The sequence below is a fragment of the Dicentrarchus labrax genome, unplaced genomic scaffold, assembly GCF_905237075.1.
Source record: "Dicentrarchus labrax unplaced genomic scaffold, dlabrax2021, whole genome shotgun sequence".
Taxonomy (NCBI): Eukaryota; Metazoa; Chordata; class Actinopteri; family Moronidae; genus Dicentrarchus; species Dicentrarchus labrax.
Window position 1 is genome coordinate 21,509,768 of NW_026136703.1, and position 14,422 is coordinate 21,524,189.

General features: G+C 38.7%; 1 protein-coding gene and 1 long non-coding RNA gene across 2 annotated transcripts in view; both read left to right on the forward strand.

Annotated features, from left to right (window-relative positions):
- The window catches only part of LOC127360258 (T cell receptor beta chain MC.7.G5), a gene marked incomplete in the record, with an annotated part of 299,553 nt that overhangs the window by 48,102 nt on the left and 237,029 nt on the right, over nucleotides 1-14,422 (forward strand).
- Nucleotides 5,662-7,281, forward strand: LOC127360748 (uncharacterized). The gene is made up of 3 exons (XR_007883901.1): nucleotides 5,662-5,983; nucleotides 6,093-6,825; nucleotides 6,911-7,281. It is a non-coding gene; the product is annotated as an uncharacterized LOC127360748 (long non-coding RNA).

A 14,422-nucleotide genomic window follows, 5' to 3' on the forward strand; every position in this document is an offset into this window, starting at 1 on the left:
GGCCTCAGAAAAAAGCCCACACACTTGCATCATGGGACAAATAAACTTTTCAATGAAAGCCTGATGAGCAAAAGTCAAACAAAGCATAAGAAGAAAGTATCGTATGGGGCCCTGGTAGCTCACCTGGTAGAGCTGCCCCCCTGTGTACCATGAGTACAGTAGCTGCAGTGGCCATGGGTTTGAGTCCGGCCTGCAGCCCCCCTCACTGTGTGTCATCCCCTTTCTCTCCCCCTTTCCTGTCTGTCTTGAGCTGTCAAATGAAGTCAAAAAATAAAAAAAAATTATCCAACTTCTCATAACCTTCACACACTGACTCATGCAGTATTTTTCACACCTGCAGGGGGAGACAAACACTGCTAATAAAGCATAGGTTGTGATGTATATAACAGACACCTCTCCTGTTTCATATAGTGTAATAGTCATGTGCTCTTGAGCTGAAAGGGCCTAAAAGGGAAGCCAACAGTAGAGTCTCACAATTTTTTATTCTTTATTCTTTATAATGTTACAGGTTTTTCTATTTTGTTTCCTTCGTCTGCCGGGGAATGAGGGTGAGTATACAAACAGCAGAACACACTCAACAGCTAATAATTTCAGTATTTTAAACAGCGTCTGTTCTTTCCCCACAGGTTCCTCTCTCTCCAACAGCGTCTTCCAAACGCCTCCTTTCATCATTAAGAGAGTTGGTGAATCTGTTGTCAGTGGGATCAAATGTTCACACACCATAACAAGTTATGAAGTTATTCTCTGGTACAAACAAGATGAAAGCAAAACTCTGCAGTTCCTGGGATATTTGAATCTCAACTTCCCATACCCTGAGGAAGACGTGAAGGGAAAAATCAGCTTTGATGGAAATGGCCAGAAATATTCGAACCTCAATATTTCCAGTCTTTCATTAAATGACAGCGGTGTGTATTTCTGTGCTGCCAGGCGACACAGTGCTTCAGATTCCCCACAAGTCAATACAAAAACTCTCCTTTATCTGCCTGCAGATAGACAACATGTTGAGTCTCTGAACACCTGCAGCCAGCCTCCATCTAAACCGAGCCTTTCAAGATTTTAATCAACCGTTCTGACTGAATTGTGACCTCCTCTGAGGTTGTGCTGTAGGGCAACAGAAAAGCAGGTTATTCTAGGATGTGCAGAGCCTAATGTTTGTGATAGTCTCATGACTGATAGCAAACATGGATATTATTATCAAAAAAGTTAATGTCATACTGTCTTTTTGCTACAGGTAACTACAATAAAATACATTTGTACAATTACAAGTTTACATTAAATTATTGTTTCATGTTTATACTCTAATTATAAGTTATTGTCATTTTTATTATTATACACACAGGTCTAATTGATGGGAGTGATATCAACCAGACCTCCATGCTGTGGAGAAACCAGAGTTTACCTACAACCAGATGCACCTGTACAGACAGCTGCAGGAGAAGTAACAAAACTAAATACAGTGTATGTTTATACACAAAAGAACAAAAATATGAAACAGACTTCAGCAAGGACAAATTCCCCCTGTGAGCACCAGGCTGGACATTCACAGTGAAGACTGTTGGCACACCTCGATCCCTCCATCTCATGCACTGTAGGGGGACATCAAGCACCACAAATACTCCCAGTTACACTTTGATTCACCGTGTGGATTTCGATTCGTCAGCTCACAGAATCAGAGAACGTCACACACTGCGGAGACACACCTACTCTCTATACCTCTGTAAATAAACTGACAGATTCAAAGGAGGCTCTGACTTCCACAACATGGACATAACCAAACATTGTCTACTCTACTTTTTAATATTTCTGCTCTGGCTTAAAGGTGAATTTCATTCTGAGCTCATTGGTTTACAGTGTTAAACTATGATTTTATAGATGTGGTGTGTTTTAAAACTGTTAACCTAACTGTTATACACACAGGTCTCATTGATGGGAGCGATGTCACCCAGACTGACATACTGTGGAAAAACGAGAGCGACAGTGCAACAATAGAGTGCAGCCATACAAAAGGTTTCCAATACTACCAGATGTACTGGTACAGACAGCTACCAGGAGAAACAATGAAACTAATCGTGTTCACCACTACAACTCCACCACATAAATATGAAAGTGGCTTCAGCGAGGACAAGTTTCCAGCGCAGAAGAACGACCCTCAGACTGGATCTTTGACAGTGGAGAAGCTGCTGCCTGAGGACAGTGGAGTGTATTTTTGTGCTGTGAGTGAACACAGTGATACAGGTGACTGAGACAGCTGTACAAATACCCAACTGTTGCTGTCACAATGAATAAAATATTCTAACTGATGAACTACAGAGGGAGCTCTAGGCTAACACTGATACATGTGATTAATCATGTGGAACTACACTTACAGACTTTTGTTCATAGTTATGAGTATTATTTTTGGTAATAGTGCTTGTGCAATACAATAATGTCACCAAACATGTAAAATGAAGGGCAATGAATGCAGGTTAACACCATATTGTACTCTGTTCTCTAACCAAACATGTTTCCTGACAATTGTAGAGTTCCTATTTGATTGTGTTGTACTGTTTTTTCTTGTATAATCCTTTTCCTGTTGGTTTCACACTGTTAATATTCTATATCAATTACATCTGTATAAAATGTGTATATAGTGTACATACAACTCTAACTCTCTAATGTTCATTACATGTTGTATTTTTCTATTTTATTTTGTTATTTAATGTGTATTTATTTATTTATTTATATGTAACATGTGACTTTCCCCAGTGTGGGATCAATAAAGTCTATCTTATCTTATCTTAAATCATAATTTCATTCTGTTTAAATTCCATTCAGGAAAGGAATGGAGCTGTAAAAGCTCAATGTTATTTTAGCATCACAGATAATGCTCGACAATACCTGGATAAACTAATCTTAACTTAAGGTCACCTTACTGGACCTTCAGTACATTTACCAAAAACCATCAGATATGGTTAAAGCTCCAGAAAGAGCTAGCAAGTGGACCTTGAGTTAATATTATTTAGACAGACATTTTTTTCTTAATGCTGAAATAATGAATCTGCCACATATTAACATAACATTTACATAGTTTGTAATGTATTTGTTGCAAGCAAACAATCACCATTACATTTCAAACATGTAAGTACGGTAGCTTGCCGTTAAATATAAAAATAAAAATGGCTAGTTTATGTCAGGAATCATTATAAACGTGAGCACACAATATTTATGTTTTATTTATATGGTCAGAAATGACTAATTGGAGCTTTCAGACTTCAGAGTTGTAGTCAAACAAACAGACTCGACTGTATTGTTGCACCTGGTTTTAATGTTCATTTCAGGTCTTTGTTATTTTGTGTCCTTTTATAAGGGGCAGTGCAGTATGTCTGTAGTGTATAGTAGCAGTTCAGGAAGAGGACAATGCATTATGACACCACCCAAATAGAAAATATTTTCCTGATGGGAGGGTTTACCCAGCAATAGAGGAGTGACTATTCAGTAGAACTGCACATACAGAGATGAGAGCACAGCACCAAAAACAAGGATATTCTTAAATTCAGTCACAACACACAACAAGATGATCACTGTCTTCTGCTTAGCCCTTAATATCATACTGGTTTCAGGTAATGTAATGAGCGTCCTTGTACTTTTACATTCTTGAGTGGTTACACTCTTACCTCATTACTGTATATTAATGTGTGTTTGTTGATGATGTCTAATTAACAGGTTCGTCTCTCAGTGAAAAAGTCCACCAGACTCCAGCTGATATGTTTACCAACCAAGGAGAAACAGCCAAAATCTACTGTTCACATGAGATTGACAACTATAACCGAATCCTCTGGTACAAGCAAATCACGGACGGCCAACTGCAGTTACTGGGATACATGAATGTAAACACTGGATACCCAGAGACCGGAGTGAATGTGAAGATAGATGGAAACGCAAATAAAGACCAGACCTGCACATTAACAACTGAAAGACTGAACAGCAGTGCAGTGTACTTCTGTGCTGCTAGTTAACACAGTGCTACATATCACTGCTCCTCAGTACAAAAACCTCATCACACTTTTCATCTCTGTAGCACACAGCCTCTTGCACCTGTATGCTTTCCTTTCGGTAGGTGGTGGTATATCTTAACTCAGACTTTTATTCTGAACCAGTGGTGTGTTCCTCATTACAAAAACAGCTCTATCACAGCTCAGAACCTTCCAACTGGAATAAGCCACTAACCAATGTTGTTTTTTTGTCTGACTAAGATCAGAGATTATAATGGGATGTCCTTTCTGTGGTACAATGCCTTTAACGTCCCACCTCCCATTATAAAACGCAGCCTTAGACATTTAGTTTGTCTGCTGTGGCTGCATCGCATTTTAGGAGGATCACTATGATGACTCAAATACTCACATTCATAGTCTGCTCTCTGTGGCTTCAAGGTACATGAATTTAGGTTTTATAGTTATCCATTAATTATTTATAGTTATTAAATATTATTATGATGGAGACCCAATCACAATGTCAAATTCTGACTATAAAACTGTGCTGACAATGTTGTAGCATCAGTGGAAACATTTAATTTTTTTCATCTTTCATATGTATGCACAAGAACATAGTTAACATTAATTTTTTGTATTTTCTCCACACAGTTCACTGCCAGGATGTGAGCCAATACCCTGAAATCAGCCGGAGTAATGTGTGCAACTCTGCAGAGATGAACTGCAGCCACAAAAAATATATTTCTCATAACCAGATGTACTGGTACAGGCAGCGTCCAGGGGAGACCATGACCCTCACTGTCTACACAGTTGTAGGTGGAAAGCCAGACTATGGTGGGGGCCCTCAAACCAAATACTCCATCAAAGAGAAAACAGAGAGTGGGGCTCTTACTGTGAAAGACTTGCAGCCTGAGGACAGCAGTGTTTATTTTTGTGCCGTCAGCAAACACAGTGATGTGAGAAGCTGAGCAGCTGAACAAAAACTGCTTGACATTATATTTGGTGAATATTAGAAACCAGATTTTGACTTTTATATCTTTCCAGTAGGTGGAGCTGGAGCTTGAGAAATGCTCTTCAGCTTCACACACACAGCACTAGACATTTAATGTACCCGTGTGTAGAGAGGAGGGCATTAATACAAGAGGTTAAAGTGAAGTGCTGTGGTGTTTAATTCAAGCTCTTAGAGCCACTCAGTGTTCTGTGTTCATTCAGACAGGAGGTCAACATATCAACATTATTCTTTTTATCTTGGCTCACTGGTAATCACTTTTACCTTTCATTCAAGAATACCACGTTATCAATAGTTCCTACACAGTTCATTCAGTTTATTTCTTTATTTCTAGTTGTTTGTCTGGGTGTTGAAGTCCACCAAACTCCTCCAGCTCTCCTCAGAAGACCTGGAGACAAAGTCCAGCTCGTCTGCAGCCATGGAAAGACTGACTATTCACTGATGTACTGGTACCAAAAATCTCCTGGAGACCAAACTCTGAAACGCATCGGACATGTGTATTATAGCACTATAGAACTTGAGGAGTCTTTAAAAGAACATTTCAATATAAGTGGAGATCTGAGTGGAGGGACAGCAAAGAATGGCTCTCTGTTTATAGTCAATCTAAAGGCACCTGAGCACAGTGCAGTGTACTACTGCGCAGCAAGCTATGCACACTGACTGCAGATCCCCTCTCCTTTGTACAAAAACTCTGAACTGACTTTGATCAACAGTTATGGTTTTGAATTAGAACCTGAACAGGCCCCTCCCAGCAAGCTGCTCTTGATGTGATGCCATTATCTCTGCCAGGCAGTATACAGTACTGTTTCATCTTCATTTCACTTCCCTTTTCACACTTCAGTCAGCTCATGAGAGGCATCAGTTGGATCTCCACCTTTCAGTGACAGTCAGGTTGATCTAATGTCAGATCCCAGCGACTTAAAACCCTAAAACTCTGTGATACATAGTTTAGACATTTTTGAGGAAGAGAACATGATCAGTTTTCTCTTTTTCTGTTGCCTGTCAGGTAATATTTTTTATAACAATTAGCTCCTATCTGTGTGTAATGTAGAAGTGGGGTTTATTTAATTACTTTTACCATGTACATATATTCTTTCATTTTATTCTCTACCCAGGTTGTTGTCTGGGCCTTGAGGTCCGTCAGTCTACCTCTGATCTCATCAAGCAACCTGGTGACAAAGTGCAGATTTTCTGCAGCCATGATAAAACTGACTACAGGACAATGCTCTGGTACCAGCGGTCACCTGGAGACACAGCTATGAAACTCATCGGATATTTGAACTACAAGAATGTCAAAATGGAAGAGCCATATAATGTGGATTTTAATATCACTGGAGATTTAGGGGGGAATACAGCAAAGAATGGCTCTCTTATAGTCAACTTTTTAAGACCAAGTCATAGTGCAGTGTACTACTGTGCAGCTCGAGAAGCACACTGACAAAAATCCCCTCTGAACTATACAAAAACTCTTCACCATCTTTGCTTTGAATAACACATGGAATAAACTGCTCACAGACACCTGCTTTTGTGGTTGCATTTTGGTTTGATGCAGTCATATCCTCATTAGCTAATGAAACTTGGTTTCTCTATTATTGGCATATTTCTAATAAATTTAATTATATAATTGAAATATGTCAATAGCAAAACATTTTTGTTGGTGAATCGGGTTTAAGGAAGAGCGTCGATAAATATCAGTTTTATATGCAACTACATGAAGCCACTCCTCCTTTCTACATCATGTTTGCTTCCTACTTAAATGTGACTGAGTTTAGTGAGAAAGCACAAACAACAGAGACCCTGTCGTCACTTACACGATGATTAGATTCCTCTTCTGCTATTTCCTCACAGGTAATAACTGCTTCATTCTGAAGTTAAGATTTATTGTAGTTTTCACCTTCACACATACAATTAATAATGTGTCTAACTCTCACAGCAGGTATTTCTCTCGGGGTTCAGATCCATCAGTCTCCCTCTGCTGTCATCAGAAACACCGGTGACAATGTGCAACTTGTATGTACTCATGGACAAAGTGACTACAGAGTGATGCTGTGGTACCAGCAGTCACCTGGGGACAAGGCTCTGAAACTCATTGGATATGGATATACACAATTCAAAAATGACAGCGTGGAAGAGCTGTTTAGAAAACACTTCAAATTAGCTGGAGATCTGAGTGGAAACAACAAAAATGGTTCACTTTCCATAATCAATCTGAAAGCACTTGAACACAGCGCAGTGTACTTCTGTGCTGCTAGTAAGCCACAGTGTATCAAACACCCATCTGCCCTTGACAAAAACCTCTTCCTCTCTCTCCGCTGTAAGTAGGTAAAATAGTACATTATCATCTGCAAAAGCAGCTTTTCACTTGATCAGAGTTTAAAACACAATTACCATCCTACTGTTCTGTATTAAACAACCAATTAAAGTGTTTTTTTATTTCTCAAAGCCAAAGCCTTCAAAGGCTTTAAAGTCATTAGCTGATATTGGATTCTCCTGAATTTGAACTGTATTCTCTACAAGAATATCCCCCCAAAAAGTCAAGTTGCCCAACAGTTCCAACTTTCCAGCTGATCAGCCCAGGAAATTAAACCTGAAACAGAGTATCAAACTATTTTCCAGAGGCTCAATTCCACATAGTAAATGCAGATTTGTTTACCTTGTTGAAAACTTATAGCAAAGTCATAAGAATGAGTACAGAGAAACGCCACCCTTCATATTCTTAAACTGAAAAACCCTCAAGTACACAGGTAACATTTATAGTACACCATGATAGAAAAGCCTTAATATAATGTGTAGATGTGAAGCACACTGAATGAAATAGTTTCTCACCATGTGCTATGATTTCTCTACATCACTTCCTGCCCCTCCTTCTGATCCACAAAACACAGCAGAGACTCAGGCTGGTTCTTCACATTCAACATGATGCCATCTCAACTCATCGTTTCCATCATCACTTTGTTCTGGGTTAAAGGTATTGTACATTCATGAGGCCACTTAAAAAAAAACTGGAGCGCTAGCGTAGGAATCAAGGAGAAATATATATCAATGTCCATGTTCTTTATTCTCATATACTACTATAAGCACTACTTAACATTGTGTCTTGATCTCTTTACAGGAGTTTACCTCAGTGAAGAAAAACAAGTATTTCAGACTCCAACTGAGCTGTTTATTAAACCAAACGGTGAAGTCAACTTGAGCCTCACACATAAAATCCCGAGATACGACACTGTTCTCTGGTATCAGCGCTCACCAGGAAACACTTCCCTAAAGCTCATCGCCTACGTGTATTATAAAACTCCTAAGGTTGAGTCGGAATTTCAGAATCACTTCAATGTGAGTGGAGACGGAGAGAAAACAGCTTATCTTCACATCCTGAACCCGAGACACCCTGAAGAAAGTGGAGAATATTTTGGAGCAGCAAGTATATACACAGCAATAAAGACAGTGACTCTCTCATACAAAAACCTCCACAATGATCCAGCAGAGAACAGCACACCAACAGGAAACCACTGGAACCACCTCACACAGTGTCAAAGTTCTGAGAGTCTTCATTAATACTGTTCATTAGAATATGCTTATCCTTTTACTGTGTACATTTAGGAAGTAAAGAATAAGATAGAAAATGATAAAGAGAATGATGAGAAAAACCAAGAAAGTGAATAAGGTTCCTTTTATAGCACTGTTTCCAAAAACCCTGATTTTAGCGGATATGTATATTTAGCGAAAAAATAAAGTCACAAGGATATACTGAGTGCTTGAACTGCTTTAACAGATTCCCTCAGGTGAATAAAAACTGTCTGTGTGAATCAGAATCATAAAAGCAGAGAGCAGTGAAACACACTGACATGGGGGCAGTTGTAAACTCCTCCTTCCTCATTACAAATCAAATTTGCATATATCTGTTTAAGTCCCAGTTAAGAGTTGATCCATCACAGAGAACATTATGGCTACATGAGGATTGTCATATTCAGTAAAAATGTTGTTTAAAATGTTTTTTATTTTGTTTCTTTCTCTGTGTTTGCTCACAGGTAAGAGTCATAAGATATGTGTCATTTCTCATACCACTAATAGAAATGTCTGTTTACTTTCAGGTTTTCTTTTTTTCCCCCTCTAGACACTGCGTCATCATCGCTCATAATCCAGCAATCTGCAAATCTTCTAATAAAACCTGAACAAAAAGAAGCCCGCCTTGACTGTTACCACGGAGACAACAACTATCCATACATGCTTTGGTACCGGCATCAGTCAGCAGCAGGAGGCCGAAGGTCCATGGAGCTGATCGGACTGCTTCATTATGAAAAGCCAACCCTTGAGAAGAACTTTGAAGCCCGTTTCAACATCACAGGCCATTCGAAGGGCAGAGCGGAGCTTGTTATCTCCAACATTGACACAACAGACAGTGCAGAGTACTTCTGTGCAGCGAGTAAGCACAGTGCTGCAACTCCCCTAACCCCTTTACAAAAAGCTGGAGGCCCACAGTATCAGCCAAGCACCTGCATCAAACCTACGCTGCATAAAGAAGTACTGAGAGTCAGAAGTCTGTTCTCACGCAGCAGCTGCTGTAGTTTCCGATCCCTGCTCTGAGAGGACCAACAAAGGTATAAAAGACTGGACACTGATACATGTTACTGATACATACTGTAACACAACTCCTCCCATGACTCCCGGATGGTAATGAGTCTCCCTACTGGACGGCTTCTCTTTGGTCTATTTAACACAGTTTCTGATGTCATTTCCTCCATTCTGATCTCAAGTGCTGGCTCGTTGCATTTTCATTCACTTCTTTTCTTCTTCCTAAATCAAAATGATTGCAGCCTTCACCACCTTGGTGCTCTTTATGCTCTGGGCTGCAGGTAAATATAATTTCTGTAATAAACAGGGACATAATCTGGCTTCCTCTGGTGGAATTTGTGATGAAAATATTGTTGGTGTTTATTATACACTTGAGTCATTAGTTGCTTTGAAGCAAATTTAGACAGCGTAACTAATACTGATGTGATTTAGTACATATGTGCTTATTATCCTGTGTTACAGATGTTTCTCCGTCTGTGCTGATCACTCAGTGGCCCCAATACATTTCCAGTCTTCCCAACGGCTCAGCGGAAATGCACTGCTACCAGAATAACACGGATTATCAATATGTGTACTGGTACAGGCAGCTGAGAGGACGAGGTTTTCAGTTAATTGTGTCTGTAATAGCAAGCAATGCAAACTATGAGGAAGGATTCAAATCTGGTTTTCAGGCAGTGAGATCGAAGGAGAAGCAGTCATCTCTAACAATAACCAACGTTCAGACAAAAGATGAGGCCGTTTATCTGTGTGCTGCCAGTCTACACAGTGCTGTGGCACACCTCAGGTCTGTGACAAAAACATAGAGCGAGGAGGCTGGTTATTGTTCTGACACCTGACACATAAATAATAATCAAATAAAGGAAGGCACTAAACCCCACAGTGGAGAAGATGATACCAGTGACTTTTACTACACGTTGTTTCACATATTAATGGAAGGAAGGTAGAAAGAATGGGCATAAGGGATGAACTGCTCTCTAAAATTGAAAATTACATTATTGTTCAACACTTAAAAACACAATATTTAAAGCAGTTTTCCTGACAAGCGACCGTCTAGTCATGCAAATTATTGTCCTGAACAGATTCAACCAATAGGGGGAGACACAGCACATGGCATGAAGCTTTTATGAGGAGAATGTGGTGATGAATTCACAGACACAGACACCCTCCCTCCGTACCCCGAGCCTATTTTCTCAGAACAAAACATACAAAACCCTCACCGTCCTGTGAATGAGACATTTGCAGTTGAGGCTCTCTCCTGATACATCGTTGGAGGAGGCTGTGTCCCTCCTGCAACAGCACAAACTTGAAAATGTCTCCAGCTGTGATAGCATTTCTGCTCATCTTGCTTCCATGTAATGAAATTAGCTGCAAAAACTGCAATTGTGTTGTTAACTGTAGCAATTTTATGTAAGTTTTTTCACTGTTTCTTCTGTATCATTTACTTTTAAAATCTGTGTTTTTCCCACAGATCGAGCAAAGAGTGTGACATTTCAGCCGTCTCTTCCTAGAATAGTCAAGGACAAGGCCAGAGTAGAAATTACATGCAGTCATAATGATAACAACCTCTATGTAATGCTCTGGTACCAGCAAAAAGAGAGAGGTTTGATGAGCTTGATTGGATTCAGCTATTTTGGCAGTGAGCCTAACTATGAGAAACAGTTTAAAGCTCGGTTTGAGATTACAAGAAAAGACATCCAAACAGGATCTCTGATTATTCAGAGTGTGAATCTATCAGACACGGCTGTGTATTACTGCGCTGCCAGTACACAGTGATGCGGTTTAATGCCACTCCCTCACTAAAAACCCTCACCATCCTGTGAATGAGACATTTGCAGATGAGGCAGTGTCTCTCTTTACACTGACTCTCACTGGTGGAAGCTGTGTTTCTCCTGCAGCAGAGCAAACCTGGAGGATGTCTCCAGTTGTGATCGGATTTCTGCTCTTCTTGTTGCCATGTAATGAAATTACCTACAAACAACAATTTAACTGTGTTCTCAATGTTATACAGGAAAAAATGAATGGCTGTTTTTTTTTTCCACAGTTGCATCTGTATCAACCACTTTACTAAATCTGTGCTTTCCCAACAGATCGAGGCCGAGCTAAGAGTGTGACGTTTCAGCCGTCTCCTCCAAAAATAGTCAACGAAAAGACCAGAGTGGACTTTAAATGCAGTCACAATGACAGCGACCTTAATGTAATGCTCTGGTACCAGCAAACAGAGAGTGGTCTGATGAATTTAATTGGATACAGCTACATTAACAGTGAGCCCGACTATGAGAAACAGTTTAAAGATCAGTTTGAGATTACAAGAAAAGACATCCAAACAGGAGGTCTGATTATTCAGAGTGTGAATCTGTCAGACTCAGCTGTGTATTACTGCGCTGGCAGTACACAGTGATGTGGCTTAATATCAGCCCTCACTAAAAACCCTGTTCCCTTCTTACTCTGCTGTTTTCAAGTTCAAGAGAGGCAGGATAGTGGAATTTGTCTCAGTATATTTACTGGCCAAGTATGTTGACACATACAAGAAAGTAAGGTTGTCACAATACCAGAATTTTATACAATATTAGCATTAAAAAACAACACTCGATACCTCTTTTGATACCATGGAAAAGAGAAATAGGAACACAAAATAGGATCATTTCTTTTCTGAACACAATTGAGGACCAGTTGATTTTCCTCCCCACTGTTTCATCTGTGCAGCTCTGGGCTGAAAATCTGATAGTAATGTAGTGGGGTTTTTTTTAATGGTTTTGGTACTTTCGACACTATCCAATGACTATCATTTTAAACACACAGTATCAAAAAAAGTATTTCAGTATTGATACGTTTGACAATCTTAAAGTTGACTCTGGTTCTCAGTGGATACATTTAAATGAGGATACATTGCAGACATGAAGCTTAACAAAACTATTAAACTAAATAAAAAGAAGAAAACTAAAAACACATTGCTGGACTACAAACTATGCACAGTAAATACAGATCAGATAGCTACTATATACTGTACAGGCTTGCGGTACAGGTAGTGCAGGGATGTAAACAGTCTATGGATATTAGGGGGTTTATGTTCATATGTGTCCGGTATACAGCCAGCTGAGGCTCAACTATGAAAATTATGTTGCACTGTGTATTAAACCATATAAAATAATCAGATTATTTATGACTGTATTGTTATTTCACACAAATTGTTCATAAATAAAATTGTCAATGAAACAATACAATTGCGATACAATTCAACAGCAACACAAACTACAGCCTCCAAAGTTGAATCTGTAAGTTTCAATAACAACCAATAATCAGCCACGGAAATACTGAGACATAAGAGTTCATATTTCACCAAACCATCACCATTTAAACTAAATAATGTTCAGCCATGACAAGAAATTTCAATACTACACGCCAAAAAATTAAAAAACTGCCAGCTGCCCCACAACCATTTGCTTAGCCAACCGTTAGCACAGTCAAGCATACAACCACCAAATGTACAAAGCAAAAGCTTAATTTTTAATACACGCCTTTCTTTTCGTACACGTTCAGCACTTTTCAAATTAACGTGAAATAGTGGGCGGAGCACTGTCAATTTTAAAAGACTGCCTAAATTAGCGGTGACCAATCAGGTTCCACCAAGCTACAGGTGTTTATTCAGCCCTGTAGCTCATTCCTACTAGTGATGGGAATGACTAGTATTAGTACCACTTTTGGCTTTTATAATTCAGCCAAATTTAGTAATGTTTTGACCCATGATTGTGCACGTTTTACTAAAATTATTCAATGTAATTGTGCTAAACCTTATAATTTCCACTATAATTTCACATTACGCTTGGTATAAAAACCTTAAATAATGTAAACATAAAACACTATTACGCATGTGTATTGGACGTTTTAATTATACTTAACTATGTTTGGTATGTTGGCAACCAGCGCAACATACAACTTATAATTACCAAAGTGAGACATTTCTATTTTTGCTCGATGACTTAAATGATCAAAATTGCTTCTGTTAATCGGCCAGTTAATTCATTGTTTTAGCTAAACTTACATCAAAAACACTTTACCGTCCATTACATCCAAGCCCTTGCCCAAAGTGTTCACACAATGCTAATTAAGCCTTCCGCTGCAAGGTAAATCTCTGTATTTAGTTGTTAAATCTGATATCTGTGGTGACATTCCCACACTAGTGCATCGATTTATGATTATTGATTTTGAGAGCTGAAGGGAGGAGCAACCCCAGTAGGCTACAGGTCATATGCACACGTCAACAGTGTTGTTAGGTAATTGTAATTAAAGATTATTAATAATTTCTAAGTGTTAATGTAATAATGTAAGAATATTATCCAGGTATGTTTCAAGGAGGGAATTATACCTTTCATGTTCTATTACTCGCTATAAATGTATTCTTATTTGAAAAAAATGTATACATTCTAGTTTTTTTGAAGCACGGATAGATAGATAGATAGATAGATAGATAGATAGATAGATAGATAGATAGATAGATAGATAGATAGATAGATAGATACTTTATTTATACCAAGGGAAATTCAAGTATTTAAAATTAAAATCCCTAACCTTAAGAATAGATTTAAAAATAAAATAGATATAGAAAAGCAAAAGAAAATGTCATTTACATTGTTGGAGATGGTGATTTACACCCTAATAATACAAATGATTGGTTGGAATGTTTGACATTTGCAGCATTAAAGTCATTCAACTTGATGGTAATTGTAGAGTACTGTCAACCTCAGTGTAAAAACATCAGAAAAAGTCATCTTTCATGTTCTCCAAAGTCCTATTTGATAATCAGTGAATGACAATGACCAATTATATCATGTGATCATGTGACCTCATTGTTTGTGTTTGCAGCAGACTGACTCTGCCT